This window comes from Pleurodeles waltl, chromosome 9 (assembly GCF_031143425.1).
Source record: "Pleurodeles waltl isolate 20211129_DDA chromosome 9, aPleWal1.hap1.20221129, whole genome shotgun sequence".
In the NCBI taxonomy this organism is placed as follows: domain Eukaryota; kingdom Metazoa; phylum Chordata; class Amphibia; order Caudata; family Salamandridae; genus Pleurodeles; species Pleurodeles waltl.
This window is the reverse complement of record NC_090448.1, coordinates 398,247,682-398,265,139: the sequence shown is the minus strand read 5'-3', so window position 1 is coordinate 398,265,139 and position 17,458 is coordinate 398,247,682. Positions and strand designations below refer to the sequence as shown.

The following is a 17,458-nucleotide window of genomic DNA, read 5'->3' as shown; positions in this document are numbered from 1 at the left end:
ACTCGGGCCTCAGCTAGGTCTCATGCTGGGACCAAAGATAGAATAAAGGGTGTCACCCCTAAACATAGGAAATGAGACCAATATAAAAAGCGCTACAACAAAAAAGTGTATGCCAAAATCTTAAAAACCAAACAACTAGAAGCCTAATCGTCAAAAGTATCTTGTGCTCCCCTATTGTCCTGCTCCCATTTTTTAATTTTCCAGACACAAATGTGGTTTGCTTCATCACTTTTCTACGTTTGGGAAGAATGATCACTTTAAAGTCTGGGGTGTCTAACTGTAAGCCTGCAGCGGTTTGTTTCACTTGTCTCACTGCGTCTCTGTCCTATGAAGCTGACTTCTATGTTTTGATTGTTGGCTGCGTTTCAGTGGACTTACGTGCCAGGATCAATCCAGCCATAAAGACATTTTGCACCATTCTGATATAATACTGAGAAAGAGCTATAGATTGGCAGTACCTGTTGATGCCAGCATCACCGAAGTATATAGTTTCCTTTTCCCACTTATATTATCTATACAATTGGCCAGAACTGCTCATTCGAAGGGATATTCTGGTCTGCGACTTGGTAAGCTTATCAGAGATCTATCTGCTTATTTCAATAGTCCATTTGTGCAGTTTCAAATGCTTAAACCCAAGTGCGCTGAAAGCACATACTTCATACGCAAGGGGTCAGTGTTGCAGTTTCCCATATCTTTAAGAGGCTGAGTGATTAGATCCAGAGGAAGCTGCCCTCCATCTGGCAGCAGGTACAGTTTTAGTGTCCACAGGCGAACTGCATGAAGTGAACAAGGGCTCATCATGCCCCATACTACTTTTCTGGTCTGGGAGAGAGAAAGGCTTTGCTGAAGTTATATTCAAAGGTCTGGTTATATAGGGTTCAGAATAGCTCTCACAAAGGAAAAGCACAGACTCGGACGCCTTGCATGCCTTGAATATAAAGGATTATTTCGAAGCCGTCTGGAATTAAATTATTAACTCTTAAAAGCTTGAAGCAAAAGTTCTGAAAAAGGAAGGGCCATTTTTAGAGGAAAATCGTTATTAGCAGCAAAAATTATTCACCATATCCTTCAAAATGTAATACCCAAATCATTCTTGTAGCTCAAGTCTCCTGACCGAGGATTAGGAGGGAAGGAGGTGATATTGAATCGTCAGGTCCTTTAAATGCAAGCGACTGTGCAATACTTTTAGAACACAGCAGGATTCGAGTAGGGAATTGAAGGTTCTTCTATCAGTGTTAAAGATTTCTAGATGGAAGGCCTTGGAACAGACGTCCTTGGCATTCAATGTCAAGAGTGGCTCACATCAGGCCTCGAAGAGCACCAAGGAAGGCAAAGCAGGGCTTCTCAGGGAGAAGCCAAAACCATTTCCACAGTTCTGAGTAGCCCTCCCCGGGCTATGAATTGCTTCTACCAGAAACATATTTTACAGCAAAGGAACCCACCTGGGATCCCGCTCAGATGAAAAGTCATCTGATTGTGAAAGGCAAACTCCCGGAATACTAATTCCTTAGCCAATACCCTGGCATCTCTCTTATTCTCAGCCACTGGAGCCACAGACAGCACTCATCTTTGGCGGTCAAACGAGAAGGGGAATTGACAAAAATTACCTTTCAAAATGTCTAGCAACAAGTACATTTGTTAAAGGGGTGGCACAAAGGGCCAGGTGTGCAAAACCTATTTATGGTCTCAAACATCGATTCTGAATGGACTGTTTGCAGCCACAAAATATTTTTTAATATGTACAAATCCATTTTAGGGGTTAGTAAATTATTAGTTGCATACTTTCCAAATACCAATTATTTAGGAGATGTGTGTTTGTTTTGAGACTGCAATCCAGTCAAAAACACCGAAAATTTAGACTTCCGAGTTTGGGGGCAAGCCATTCGCAAACAAGAATCGGTCTCTAGGGGACCATTTCCCTTTTAAGAATGTAAAACAAAGTTTGTTGAGGATTAGCCAGTGGTCCAGGGCACCACTGGCAACTCGCAAACACATTTTGTTTTAAAGTAAAAAAAATTTAGTGCCGCTCCTTTATGGAAAATGGACTCCATTTATAAAAATAAAAAAAAACTTTTTTCAAATGTGAGCACAGGCATGTTGACCTGCTGACTCCAGCAGGCCTCCGTACCTGTGATGGCATCCGATTAACTAAGTCGCAATTGTCAGCTATCTCATTAATGTTCATGAGGTAGTTTGGATTGCAGCCCACTCCGAATGGGAACTGTGCAAACCAAACTAATAGTACACAAGTCGATTCTCACAATTCCACAGGTTGCAAATTGAAAGCAGTATTTTGTGAAAAGTATTTTGCATATTAGCCCCTTAGTCTTGTGAAGAGAAAATACCGGCAATGATATGAGATAATGCGAAGTGATATATGCCTCAGAAAAATTGTCAAATTAAAAAAAGCCAAAAAGCTATCACATTTCCCGAGATTTTACCAGAGATTAAGGTGAGCATTATGAGATGACAGTGCACTGTGGAGAATGCGCCTACAGCCGTTCTTAAAACTGTTTATGTCAAGACACATGAAAGGGTAAAAGCAAGCTGAAAAATGCATTAGGGTCCTATGCCAAGGGGGACATATTTTGATATCTTGTACATTAAAGCAGAAAACTATATTCAATAAATGCTGCAGATAAATATAACAAAAGACTCGGAGAGTGTCAGATTGGAATATATAATAGATATGATGTATAAGCAGTGGTATGTGCAAGTGCTTTTGCAATGCATGGGAGATATGTGCAGATAAATACACCTCAGTGTATTTGTAAATGTTCTGTAGGGGAGCTCGGTACACAGAGAGCCTATCTGTGATCTGATCTAAACGCTGGGGGTCATACAGCCGAAATCCATACGGCATGTGTAATGGTTCCATAAAGGAGAGGTTTTCAGACAAAGGGATTCTAGGAGTGAGTACAGAACTACGAGGTCCATTTGCCGGTAAAGAGGGCTCGAAATACATATGAGTGAAATAACTATTGTATGGGGCATAAATAAGAGGCTCAGAGTGTGTACGTCTGTGTTATTAGTATAGCCAGGCCAAAGTAATTAGGCGGCAGGAAAGAACCAAATTATGCAGCTTGTTGACTAAATTTTGTGTCAAGAAAAAGCAAATTATGTGGTGTAATGTGTCACATTTTGTGACAGTATTACTGCATTATGTTGTCATTTTTACATGTTAACACTACATGAGCAACAGTTTCACCTCATTGTAAGAGTTAAATACAGCAGTAGGTAATTGAAGATGAGCAGTCGGTTTTTGCGAAGAGCCTTCCTCTGTGTGGCAACACGTGTCATTCCGTTTTTAATAAGTTTTGATCTGTTTGAGCTAGAAACATTTTTTTCTGTAAAATCTGTGAATTATGCAGTAGAAGAATTTTGTGGCAAACTTGGCAAATCTTCAATTATGCGGAAAAAACAGTGACTGCAGAATCACATAGTTCCAGTGGCCAATGGTATAGTGCAAATCTAGCAAAAAGGTAAGCAAAGCTCTGTACATGGTCAAATGCAAATGTACAGTCATTGAGTGACTGGAGGGACAACTTGCCCTAAGAATGGAGATGGACTGCTAGTTTGTTGTGATGTAGTGTTCTTTCCAGAGACATGTATTTAGCACGTTCCTAAATTCCGGCATGATTAGGGCAGCCCAGGTGGAAACATGGATTTTGTTCCATATTCTGAGTGCATAAATGGGGAAGGCCTGTTGCCTCCTTTTTTTTCTCTTTTTAGTCTGCAGTTTAATGGTGTTCTGGCTTCAGGTGTGTCAAAAGCCCTTGCAGGTGGTGAGACTGTTAGCTAGATAGGCAGGGTGCCGGTTGTGATGGCTTATCACATAATGAAACTGGTTATGAAGGTGATGCAGCCTTGCAAGGAAGTCAGTGAAGCTACCTGAGAGTGAGGCAATGGGGTTATATTTCTTCAGGCCACTGACAAGGCACATTTTAGCCTGAAGAATACCCTTTAGAGGGAACAGTATGGAGTCTGCGAGGCCATGGAGGAAGGAGTGTGTTGCCAATATTCATGTGTAAAAACACAAGGACTTTGACAGCATTTCTAAAGTTGCTTTCTGGAAGGAGCTGTTTCACATTTTTTCAGTCCATCCTGTCTTTGTTGGAGATGTGTTTCTTGAGGTCAGTATCAGGGGTGAATCCGAGCGTCATAGCATTGGTTTAAAAGCATGATTTGAATCTGATCAGATTGATGTCACCGAGCCAGATTTATGACTATTATTTGCTTGTTCTTTGCAAATAGTAGCTGGCCTTAGTAGAGTAGAGCTTTAGATAAGTGCTGGACATCTACTATGGCAACTTTAGCAACACAAAAGGATGATGGACGGAGTGCTGAACAATGCAACACTCACCCCCAGTCACAGATCTGGGTTTAATCCATCGTTCTTTTGCTCACCATGCCACCCCAGTTTCTACTATGGGCAACATGCTCTCAGTGTTTGAAGCATTGGATGTCTAGACAGAAGACTTTAAAGAAGAATTGGGCTGCATCAGAGTATTGGTGATTTTTGATTCTCGTGTCAGTGAGTAGAGAAACAAGGGATGAAATGTAGAGATTGAAGATGGCACTGACAAGATAAAACCCTGGGCAACTACACAAGTGCTAGATATCTTGTGGGAGTGAGAGAATATGTCATCAGTAGCGACATGATAGAGGTGTACAGACAGGAATACTTGAGAGCCCCCACCTTAGGTGCTTGCAAATAGAGGGAACTGGAAAAGCGTGACCAGGATCTACAGGGCAATGGTGCAACGACAGAGCTTGTGTTGTGTACAGGACCATAAGACAATTGCTGTACAGACAGGATGACCTGAGAATACAGAAAATATGATAAGGATGTGTAGACTAAGGGTTAGCAGAGGACGTGTCCATTGTCGTTCAGATGAATCGGCAGATAAAGGGCTATGTGTCTGTGATAGGGAGCAATAGAAAAAAGAATTAGCAGGGGGATTTAAAATCAACAGTCAAGCTATACTGCAAAGGAGTAACTACAGAGAGGGAGCATTGAGTGCACACAGAAGATAAACAGGGGAGGGGCACACAGAAGATAAACAGGGGAGGGGCACACAGAAGATAAACAGGGGAGGGGCACACAGAAGATAAACAGGGGAGGGGTACACAGACAGATAAACTTGGGAAACCCTAATTGGGCTGCACAGAGGTTAAACGTATAGAGCAACCACTTAGTTTATGCACCGGATAGGTGGGGGAAAGGTTTACAAGGGAAGGGATATATTCTCAGGCCTCTTGCAATGCGGACGAACTGAGGGAAGGAGCGATCATACCGAGGAGCTACCCCACTCTCATCAATCACTGAGCGCTGTAATGAGATTTATCTATGGAGCGATATAGATCATATCTGATGGAACGCCATAAAACATTCATAACGAAAAAATCAAATCTAGAAATACAATTAGAGACGGCCCCTGAGCATCTCCAATGAAATGCTTCAACGCCTCCCTCTGTAACAAGCGCACGTGACAAAGTAGACAATGCCTGCAGTGAGAGCACGTAACACAACACTGTGACTTCTGCCGTAACAAGGCATGGAACACAGCACGTGCCATCGTAACAATGGTACGCCACACAACACACAGCACTTATTCCTGCAACAAGGGCATAAATCACAGCATTAACCGCTGCAAGGACATGTCACACAACTGCAACTAGCACAAGAGCACTTCACGCATGCCACAAAGCACAGAACTAAGCCCGGTCCAAATTTATATTATGTCAGAGTAATCGAATGCAATTTCCAGAATTTCGCGTTTAATTTGTTATGTGAAATTCCATAAATTCCGTCTGGTTGCACAATTAAAGACCGTCATGCAAAAATTCTATGGCAGGAGTGCAGCAAGACCAGAATGGGAGCGGCTGGTGTTCATGCCACAGCGTGCCTGCAATGGGGCATGGCACGAAGCTCACTCTTTAGAGCGGGGGGAAAGCCAACTAACATACAAAGCCTGAGCATGACATTCGAGGCACAAGACCTTCAGCATGGCGTGGGCACAAAGCAAGGCACAATGCCTGCCGGCAGCGGCACCACACAGCATACAAACCCTGCCACCGTAATGGTGGCACGCAAAAAAAAAAAAAAATACCTCCTGCTTTAACAAGGACATGAATATCAACACCAAGTGACAACAGCAAGCGAACGCCATACACCACACAACACCTGTCGTTGTAACAAGGGCTGGGCGGCACATATCAAAGTACGAAATAGCTGCTATGCAATTCAGCACAAAGCAGCACACATTTGGCACTGGGAATGAGGGAATGTGCAACACACATCCCGTGGTTGTAACTACATTACACCATATGCCTGCCACTATAATTAGAGTACTAGACGCAATAAAAATCACTTGCGCTGTAGATGCTAAAACCAAAGCTTACAATGTCATCGCTAAAACGAAGACATGGGAGAACACTGCAACATGGACTCACGACATAGCGAACAATGCCAAATCTCAGGGCGCAAAGCAAACACCACAAGGGATGTCCATGTATCAAAGGCTTGTAACAGAACTCACAACATCTTTTGCTGAAACTATGAATGACAACATCGCACCCTATACACAATAACATCTATCCTCACAATTTTCTTCTACCCCCAATGTGTTGCCACAGCTACACACTTGCTCACGGCACAGTATCAGCAATCTCCTCCATACATGCACAACACCAACACTTGCCAAATAGGCCAGACAGCCCTGATATACTTTCATTCAGCTAATGTTTAAGCTTTGTAACTATCTCTCTTTTCCGTTGTTATAAATGGGGTCTCTAATTGGCAGTGGTTTAGTAGGGACCCTCATTCTAGTCAGGGTGAGGGAGTAACACAGCTAAGATAACCCCTGCTTACCCCCTTGGTAGCTTGGCTCAAGCAGTACACACACACACACACACACACACACACACACACAAACACACACACACACACACGCAGAGTAACACGCAGAAACAATACAAAATGACTCCACGCCAATTTAGAAAAATAGCCAACATTTATCTGAGTAAAAGAAGACCAAAACAACAAAAATCCAACATACAGAAGTCAAAATATCTCTTTTTAAAAGTTTAAGTAAGTCTTAATCCATAGGAATCAATGGATGTATCTCTTTAGCACAAAGTACCTGGGATGCAACTAAAACAAAGACGATGTGGACCACAGAGGAGGTGAGGCAATGGAAAACCAAAGTGCAACAGATGCAACAGTTCCTTACTGCGCAAGGGAGGTGATGCGTCAACTCTTTCTTCGCAGGAAAGGCAATGCGTTGATTCCTGGTTACACAGCCTCGATTCCTTACTGCAGTGTGGAGTTGATGAAAAGTTGGCACCCAAGGTCAATGCAAGGAAAATCCAGATACGCTGTGTTGATGGTACTGCGGTGATACAGGCGCTACGTCGATTCTGCAGCTACGGGACAGGAACTGCATTGATTTTTCTGCCGCAAGGCAGGTGCTGCGTCAAATCTTCAGCATGTTGCTGCGTGGACTTTCTCCTTCAGATCACCAGCTTGCCCTTACAGGGGCCAAGAGACTGGAGGTGGTACCACTTGGCAATTAGGAGTCTTAGCAGAAGAGCCAAGGGACTGGCAGATTAAGTGTTTGATGCCCCTAAGACTCTTAACAGGAGGCATACTCAGGCCAAGCCCTTGGAGAACTTTTGGAAGCAGGATGTAGAAAGTCAAGTCCAGTCATTTCACTCCCAGGACAGAAGCAGCAAGCAGCAGGCCAGCACAACAAAGCAACAGGCAGTGTGGCAGTGTCCCCCCTACAGCATCCAGCTCTTCTTCGTGGCAGAATTTCCTTAGTCCAGAAAGATTTTAACTATGTGGTGTCAGAGGTCCAGTACTTACACCCATTTCTGTCTTTGAAGAAGGCAAACGTCAAAGAGAAGTCTTTGTAGTGCACAAGACTCTGCTCTTCCTTGCCATGGCCCCAGACATACTCCAGGGGGTTGGAGACTGCTGTGTGAGCAATGGCACAGCCCTATTCGGGTGTCAGCTCCTCCCACCACTCTAGCTCAGGTAGACCCCTCAGTTGGTGTCGGGCCATCGGGATATGCAGGGCACACCTCGGCTCCCTATGTGTGGCTGTCAAGCGTGAATGCACAAACAGCCCCACTATCATCGAGACCCATACATGTATTCAACAGACAGGCAGAGACACGGAACAGTTAAGCAAAAAAAAGCCCACCACCTAAAAGTGGCCTTTTCAAACTTAAAAACCAACTTCACCAAAAGATGTATTTTTAATTTGTGAGTTCAGAGACACAAACTCCTAATCTCTATCTGCTCCCAATGGGAAATTACACTTGAAAGATATTTCAAGGCAATCTCCATGTTACCCTATGGGAGAGATAGGTCTTGCAATAGTGAATTTAGTGGTATTTCACTATCAGGACACGTAAAACACACCAGTACATGCCCTACCTTTCAAATACATTGTAGCCGACCCATGGGGTTGCCTTGGGCCTACCTTAGGGGTGACTTACAGGTAATAAAAGGGAAGGTATGGGTCCTGACATGTGGGTGCACTTGCTAAGTCACATGGCAGTTTAAAACTGCACACAGAAACACTGCCATGGCAAGCCTGAGATATGTTTGCAAGGCTACTCAAGTGGGTGGCACAATCAGTGCTGCAGGCCCACTAGTAGCATTTGATTTACAGGTCCTGGACACACCTGGTGCACTATAACAGGGACTTACTAGTAAATATAATATGTCAGTCATGGATAAACCAGTCACCAATACAAATTAGACAGGGAGCTATTGCACTCTAGCACTGGTCAGCAGTGGTAAAGTGCCCAGAGTCCTATAGCCAACAAAACAGGTAATACAAAATAGAAGGAAGGCAAAAGGTTTGGGGAGAACCCTGCAAAAAGGGCTAGGTCCAACATCTGTAAAATCCACACTTAGGCACTGTGACAAAACAGAATAGCAGCTCCTCCACTATTTAAAAAGAACCTTACTGCCCATTTTGTGGCCCAGGAAAACCTGTCACATGATTCAGCAGCTTTGTCTTGAGACTTTGGAAGTTACTTACCGTCTGACCCTACTAAACTATGGTCTTTGGCTGGGTCGTTTCTGTATGTGCCTGCTGTGTCGCTCTCTTTTTTCAATCCCATTCCCCTCTCCAACACCTACTCAGGTCCTCCGTCAGTCAATGCAATGCCTTCCTTATTCACCCATTGCTTAAACCAATTACGCAGGGGTTCTTCTGTATGAAAGATCTGTTTCTTTTGAAAAAATAAAGCAAAACTATTAGGAAAAGGGTAAGGTAAGCACTTCCGCTGATACTCCACAGTGTGCAAATCTAGAATTGCTCATTCAAAGGAAGGACAGAATTCAAGCTAGTCTGGCTGGTGATGTGAGATACCCCGAAACCAGTCCCAGGATGCTTGTTTTCAGTCCAGGGAAGACCTGTCCTGGCAGTTTGGGCTGGACTGTTCCCATGGGGAACAGGGTCAAGACAGATTTACATATGGATGGGTCTAAACTGGAGTGGCATGGTGGGCAAAAAATTATGGATTAAGATCTCTGTGACTGGGGTGAATGTTTGCATTGTTCAGCATTCTGCCCATCATTTGTTATTCATGCTTTTGGCACTCTAAGTGGGAAGAGTGTGCCCAGACGTGGGTCCGGTACTCACTGCACAATTGGATTCAAGCTAGTCTGGATGATGAGGGGGTGATACCCTGAAACCAGTCACAGGATCCTTGTTTCAGGCCCAGGGAGGACCTGGCCTGGCAGTTCCAGCTGGACTGTTCCCATGGGGAGCAGAGTCAACACTGATTTGCATATCGCTGGGTCCAAATTGGGGTGGCACGGTGGGCATAAAACAATCAATTAAACCCAGATCCCTGCGGCTGGGGGTGAATGTTTGCATTGTTCAGCATTCCGTCCATCAACTGTTCTTTTTTGCTTTTGTTACCCAAAGCCAGCCAAGGGCCCTTAAAAAAAAAATCTAATTCTAATTCTAATTTGCTATCTTGTTGTCCTTTCTTTGCCTTCTCCAATTCAACACTTTTCCTTGCAAACCTTCGACTCCCTCTCATTCTTTGCCTCACCCTCACCTCACTTCCATCTTTCCCTCTAACCCTCTTTTCCTCCACCACTTATCGCCATCTCTTCGCCCTCCTCCAGCTCTCTCCTTGCTCCCTCGTCACCATCTCTGTCGCCAGAGTGGTGCTCTCTGCAGTCTGCTGTAACCTCCCCTCGGCCCAGTTCACCCTCTCTCCGCCCCCCACATCACGCTCTTCGCGCCCTCTCTTCACCCTCTTCCGCGTCCGGTTCAGTCGCCGGATGAAGATGCTAATCTCCCCTTGCGGCGCTGGAATATGGCCCGGCGTGTTCACGGAGGTCCCATTTAAATGGTAATGCGGATTATGACAGACGTGTGAAATTGAAAGGGGAAAAAAAGAGGGAAAGAGAGAGAGAAAAAAAAATATCCACAGCCAGGCAATGAAAGCACATTCACAAGTGGCGAGAGACACCCCCGCCTCCGACAACATAGAAAACATCAACAAATAAACGCCACGAGCCAATTAGAGCTCGTGCCAATCACCGCAGAGGCAGACAGATCGCAGAGCTGGCACACACACAAGCGGAGCCTATTCATTAACTACTTTTATGTATTTCCTGGGAAGCATCTGATTCATGAGACAACGAGTGTCACCCCACTCTCAGTCTTAAATAATCGTGCCACCATCATGTTTGTCTTGTCTCGCTCTCTTCTTTTGAAAATAATATTCATGCAGACGCCAAGAAGCTGAGGTGGGGTTCTGTCTAACCCCAAAACACTACCTGCAACCCAATAAGCTTCAAGGAAGTGATAGAAACAGTCACGTTTGTCATCGCGTCATGCCTGCCTGTACCTGCACTTTTGCTGGGATAGGTACTACACGGATGTCACAGCGTGTTGAGCGGGCAAATGCTTAAATGCCCTTTTCGAACAGATGATGGGTTACAAATGGCATGCGCGGCGTCTGCAGGGTATCTGCGTGATTGTGAGGGCAGCAGAAAGAAGCAATGACCACTACACACACACACACACTCTCACCCTGTGAAGGGAGTCCGTCTGGCTGACTTTACTTCTCTCATCCTATGCTAAGGCCCTGCAATCGGATTTCCGCTTTCCCCTCGCAGACTGGTGCCCAACATAGGTCTAGGTTCATGCCAGCTTTTCAAGATAATCCTCGATCATGTGAAGAATCTGCATTTATACTAATGGTATGTGAGTATACTGTATTTGGATATCATGAAAGTCTGGCATGTGTCCATCCATGAGCCAAACACAAAGGTGATGGGTGGAGTGCTTGCAACAGTGTCAGCTGCTGCCAATCGCTTGGGGAAGCATGCCAGTCCTTCGCCACTTCCGACAGAGGACAATCACATAATAAGGACCTGCAAAGTGAATAGGTATTGCTTTTGGGCCCTATTGGACTTCTCAGTGCATTTGGCTAAACTGTAAAGCATCGACAAGATGCTGGGCAGCAAGGCCATAAGAAAAACAAGCATTTGCAATGCAATGTGTCTCGCATTTGCTTGAAGTAGAGCTATTGGCGTTGTAAATTCATAACTGCACCTTTCTTGCCACATAAATTGGTCAACTCTGCCTCATAATTAGGTATTTTCCTGCCACATAATTCCAGTGACCCTACATATAACTAAAGCACTTCCAATTACCTTCTTCCTTTATCTGCAGCCAAAAATGAAAATGTTGTCATTTAGCATCCTAATTTAAATCCACCAAATAAAAACCTTTTTCAGAAATAAACGTTTTGCATTAGACTACAATGCTCAGATTAGTCTGCATAGAACACCACAATGAAAATAGCATTTGTAAGAAACATGGTCATGTTACCATGTAGTTAACCTCTAGAGGGTATAACCACATGAAAAGAAAACAACTGAAATTAGTGGAGTGTAACCATATATGTAGTCCCTAGAGAACATAGTGTATAACACATTTTCAGGACTAGCAGGCCTTCTGCAATGATATTACATTGAGACACTTACAATACAAACTACTCTCAGCTGTAAAACAAAAGTTCCAGCCATGAGAGGGATTAGAAAGACAGTGAATGGAGGTAGGGGTTATTATTTTGCGGTCCCCACTAACCTAGACAGAAAGAGCTGGTTGTGGTGAACGTTTTGAAGGTGGTCCCATTGTCCTAAGACCACCATAGGCTGAGTTTTCAGCAAAAATGTATTGTAAAATAATGCCCTGCAAAGCATTATGGGACAACCGAGTGCAGCTAATATTGTAGAATGTAATGCTCAGAATAGCTCCTAGAGGACACTACAATATAAATATCATTTGGAAGAAACATGGTCATGTAACCATATAATTAGTTCCTAGAGAGCGCATAACCTGGAAATACAATTGCACAAAGTAATGCAGTGCAACCATATATTCAGCCCCTAGAGAACATAGGACCATATGTAACAACACATTTTCCCATAGACACAGAATGGGTAAAACCCTTTGGTACATCTGGCCCATAGTGCCTTACACATTTTCAGGCCTACTGTAATATCAAGGCACTTAAAGCACAAACTACTCCCAAAGCTCCAGCCATAAGAGAGCCAAAAAAAAAAATGGACAGAATGGTGGGAGCGGTAATTATTTTGGGGTCCCCACTAACCTAGTGTAAGGTCCCAGAGATGACCTAAACAGAAAGAATGTGGCATGTTGAATGTTTTAGTGGTGGTCCCCTTGTCCCAGGGCAACCACAGGCCAAGTTATAGGCAAAAATGTTTTAAAAAAGAATGCTTGCACAGCATTATGGGATTACTTTTTCCGAGCGCAGTGAATATTGTATAGTATTGAAGTGAAGAGGAGAGGCAAAGGAAAAAAACAATTTGCCCACGCTGCAGTATATTGGCAAGCCTGCAATTATCCATGTAACAGGGTCAGTCTGCAAGGCGTTAACAAAACCGCCCCAAGGCGATACATATGTAAAGCAATGACCAATGATATCAAGGGATTTTTGAAAGGCAAGCCCACGAACGAGTGAAAGTGATGGGCATGCGGTGGGCGTGGTTAAAAGCCCACAATACTTACAACAGGTCAAAGCTCTTGTGCGCTCGACCTAAAAAGGTGCAATGACAATGGCCATTTTGTAGACACATGCATGTATGACGACATGTGCATGTTTCATTACTCATGTGAGTGCTTACAAAATGATAACAGCATCACTTTTTTAAATCTACTGAACCAAGATGGATCAGTAAATAAAAATAACGTAAGAGAGAAATAAAATGAGAGAAATAATTTTTTTTAAGGCTTTTCTTTTTTTTACTGCAACCAGCGTAATTTGCGGCCTGGTCCTCTCTTCCCCAAAAAACAATAAAAATAAACTATTTAAAAAAAAAAGACAGAGGGGAGCAATGGGGGAGCAGGTGGAGGAAGGATAATGGAGCGGATGGAGGAGGGGGAAAGCAGCATATGATAAAGGATCAAAACATGGAGAAGCACACAAGTGAGAAAGCAACACAGACCGCATGGTAGGGGGAGCACTTGTCAGGGATGAACACAAAAGAGAGCTCGCAACACGAGGAAGACAGCAACATAGAGTGCAGGTGGACGGATATTTGCCGGGGGCAAAGCACAGAAGGGAGAGAGCTGGAAAACACATGCACTCTCATGGAGTGTTTAACCAAAAGAAAATGTAGTTGACTAAAACTGAGCACTGCTAGCTCACAAAACCTTGTCAAACCTTTCCAGTATATCCCACCTCTGCCATCTTTTTAAAAACTTCACAGTTCTGTGATACTCCCACATCTGTAGCTGTCTGCCATTCCTGAGATTGCTTGTGGGTCAAAGCAGCAAACCTCAGTCTTCTGACGGGAAACTCTGCTCCTTTTATGCTGTGTGAGCAACCTGAGAAGCCGGGAAAGGGTGAACGGATGGCTCTGAATTCTACCTAGTTTTAGAGATGCCACAATTCCTACATCCAAGGCTTTGTAAATAGAGACTGGTCACTATTTCCTCCATCATAGGTCATTTCACTCACTAGTAGCCACAAGCTGAAAGGTTTACTGCCGCCAGAGATACTAGAAGGGGAGGAGTGCAGAAATCAATTAACAAGGTTAGTGATATAAAGCACACTTATGAGCTATACTAAACTAAAATGGAGTCAAATGTAAATGAGCTAAACATGTTGGGAGCCTACTAAAGTCTGTACAGAAGGTAAGCAATGGAAATATAGGAGAAAAAACGAAAGTAGGCCTTCCAACAAGATGGCACCCCATTGAGAGGCATCTGATGGGTCGTGTGGACCAGTCATAAAGGTTATCTTGAGCCTTTCTGGGTTTTTGGGAGAAAAAGAACCTAACGGGGACAAGTTTCAAGCAGCAGCACAGCAAGGGTACCATGGGCCACAGGAAGACTAAGAACATGGGACCCACTGCCACTGCTGGGTAAAGTCAGCCATGCTTGTGTGATGGGAGTCCCTCTAACCATTGGCCACCAGCGTTGCTTAACCAGCTACCCAACTGATAGCCACAAACCTGGTTGTAAGTTCTAGGCAATGGCGTGTCCCAGGAGCCCCTGTGAACTAAATAAGACATTTCCAAGTGGAAGGTGAAGGCTACAGATTGCCAATAAACAATGGTGTCATATGGCATAATTGCAGTGGATTCTTCAGACTTATTCTTCAAGTTAAGAAGTTATAGAACTCATGCAGGTCTACCATTGATGCTTTAAAAGATTAAGTTAATAATCACAGAATGGTTGCGTGAGCAAGAACCCATAGTGGAGAGATTCAGTGGACAATCAAAAATTCAGAGCAAGACAAAAACATTAACAAGCCAAGGAGGTTATGTTGTCCAATAGAAAACCTACAAAATGGGGGAATCTTTTGCTTAACAATATTTAGAGCATGATATTTATGTCAGGTGATACTTTTGCTAACAATATTCTGAGACACAACTAGTTACACCTTGACAGAACAATGATACAGCTTCATCTCGATCACTCTAATGGAATTTTAAAATCAACACAATTCATTTGGGTGGAACCTCTTCACCAAAATTGGAGCTGGTAGACTTAAATACTCCCTAATCAGATCTTTGAAACAATTTTTTTTATAATGGATGCCAAATGGCAATAGCTCATATTGGAGCGCCAGGTGTGCCTCACACAATATGCTCAAGTCGGCTTACCATATGCAGACACATTGGAGCTACTGGGCCATGCTCTTCTTTGCAGTCCTCTTTTCTAGATCTCACGTATCAAACTCTTTCAGGAAGTTCTGATTCTGCTAGTCATAGCAGCAATGAAGGAATCAGCTTAAGAAAGCTGGGCTTTACAAACAGAATGGTGCAAAAGTAAGTGATATGTTTTTCAACATTAGTACACATGCTGAAGTTAAGCAGCAAGAAGTACGGCTTTTGATATAGGGAGTCAAAACGTAAACATTATATACGTTTAGAGAGCAACAAGTTGGTGCATTTATAGGAAACCAGAAAAGTCTATTGGTATAAATCTCAAGCCACCAAATGACCAAAGTAAATTACCTGGCTACCATTATATTATACTTTTACAATGCATGAATCAGATGGTGGCAATGGGAGGAACACTAGAGAATTCCTGTCCAAGTCACAATAGCTTCTGTCATCCTTCCTAGGCAAAAAGTGTCTCTGCTGGCAGACACATCCACCAACAGAATCAGATAAATATTTGCCAACCCCTTCGACTGAAGTTCACTTTATCTATCCATGGCCCATCAGCTGACCTCTCAACATGGTCTCCCTTCTTTATTCAACACCTAATCATCACCCACACAGAAGTACCTGATGTTGAACGGGAGAAAACGGGTGACCCTGGTGAAAGCCCTGATTTGACTGGATTTAATTAAATGTTCATGACTGGAACATTTACTTTCCGGTAGCTATGGACAATCTCAGGCAAGCTGTCCACAAAGGAAGCTTGCAGCTGCACGCTATGAGACAGACAGAGACTTGTAGCTAAGCTTAACACTCTTTTAGGGGCAAACTACGGTCAGAATGTCAAACTTTACAAATATTATGGAAAAGGCTGATCCCTGATTATCATTACCACTAGCCACATTCCCAGCCAAACTGGAACATTGAGCAGCAACCAGTGCCATCACTATTTCTAATAGTATTCCCGCAAAAGTTCCTCAGAAGCAAAAGGCTGCCATAGATAGAGTTCTTACAGGAATTTAATATGAAGTCTGACGTCTTAATGGAACTCCCACCGGTACAAACTCATACTCTCCAGGTAAGTAGGGGACATATTTATAATGTTCTAGAGCGTTAAACGCCAGGCACACAGTTATCAGACATTGTTTTCTTTCTGGTGCTTTTCTGCCATGTTTTGAATGGTAAGCTGATCTTCTCAAGCGTGTTTTCCTGTGAAATGTCTTATCATAATGAAAGTGAAGCTGAAATAAATAAATTTAAGGATGCCTAAGGTAAGACAATGAGGCGGGTTTCATTTAGTCCATGTGGACTATGCCCCTGAATCACTGGGGCATGTACTTTAGGGCTGTCCACTGCTGAGGAAAAGACAGACTGTAGTACTTAGATCCAAGCAGGTTAAAGAATGCTATCAGGTTACAATAACTACGACTGTAAACAACTGAGTACACATAAATTGTGATCTCAGTATTAATTTACACTTTTGCATTTATTGTTTGCTTTGTTTATATGCTTATATGTCAGCAACTGCCTTAGTGCTAAAGACAATTAGTGCAGTCTGTGTTTGACTTTAATCGAACTAAATATTTTAAAAAGAATTTAGGAACACCTGATCAATTGAAATTATGATTGTGGTATATGTGCCTCATGGTGAGGCTAAGGAGTCTATCAGTGCATAAAAAATAATTCAGGCCTTTTGGAATTGCGGTGGAAACCGAATGGGGACTTCCAGAGATGGCAATGGTTACTGTGTCTTGTAGAACACAGTTATACCACACTGGGAAAATTGAGGACCTAAGCAATGTTTTGGGTCCAAGTTGAGGCAATAAGGCGCAAAACTGCGCACAACATTTCTAGGTCCTAACAAGTGAAGGGAATACGGGGGTTCTGCTGATAAGATATTTGTTGGTCTTTCTCTCACTACCCATTGGACCTTTCTGTATTACAATAAGAATCCTGATACACTCCAGCTCATCAAACCACCAGGGCTGGGGCAATCCAGACACAGATCCAAAAATTTAACAAGTTCCTTTTGTTAAGAACAGGCGGTGCATTAGACTTACAATTTTCATGTGAGAACCCCGGAAGCCTTCTTATTACCTGAAGTGAAGAGGGCAAGCCTAGAGCTGTGATTTGACATTTCTTCCAACTGGGTTTTCTCTTCCTTTATAGCAGTTCTCCAAAGATCAGACTATGACCCCTTGCCCTAACCAAAAATAAAAAACAACTTAGAAGCCCATGCTTATAATATGTTGTTGATTACTATCACAATGA

General features: G+C 43.2%; 2 protein-coding genes across 4 annotated transcripts in view; one reads left to right on the top strand and one right to left on the bottom strand.

The window, feature by feature from the left end:
- The window catches only part of MACROD1 (mono-ADP ribosylhydrolase 1), a 2,310,829-nt gene that overhangs the window by 1,573,681 nt on the left and 719,690 nt on the right, over window positions 1-17,458 (bottom strand). The gene's annotated exons all lie outside the window — the stretch shown is intronic.
- The window catches only part of FLRT1 (fibronectin leucine rich transmembrane protein 1), a 369,338-nt gene that overhangs the window by 208,885 nt on the left and 142,995 nt on the right, over window positions 1-17,458 (top strand). The window lies entirely within an intron of this gene.